Here is a 218-nt window from a genome sequence, read left to right as displayed (position 1 = left end):
GCCACACAAATGTAGTACAAAAGCCATATGAGTGCAAGGGTTGCCCCCACATATTTCGAATCCCCCACAAAATGCGTATTCCCCGGGTTAAAATACTTATGGCCAACATATATACAAATATAGCCATACATATGCTAATGCACCGTGTTTGTGCACAAAACGTTTATAATTTCCCATTGGTGCTCCCCCCCACATATTAGGGATTACTTAAAAATCCC

The sequence above is a fragment of the Penaeus monodon genome, chromosome 24 (genome assembly GCF_015228065.2).
Source record: "Penaeus monodon isolate SGIC_2016 chromosome 24, NSTDA_Pmon_1, whole genome shotgun sequence".
NCBI lineage: Eukaryota > Metazoa > Arthropoda > Malacostraca > Decapoda > Penaeidae > Penaeus > Penaeus monodon.
Note: the sequence above shows the minus strand (reverse complement) of the source record.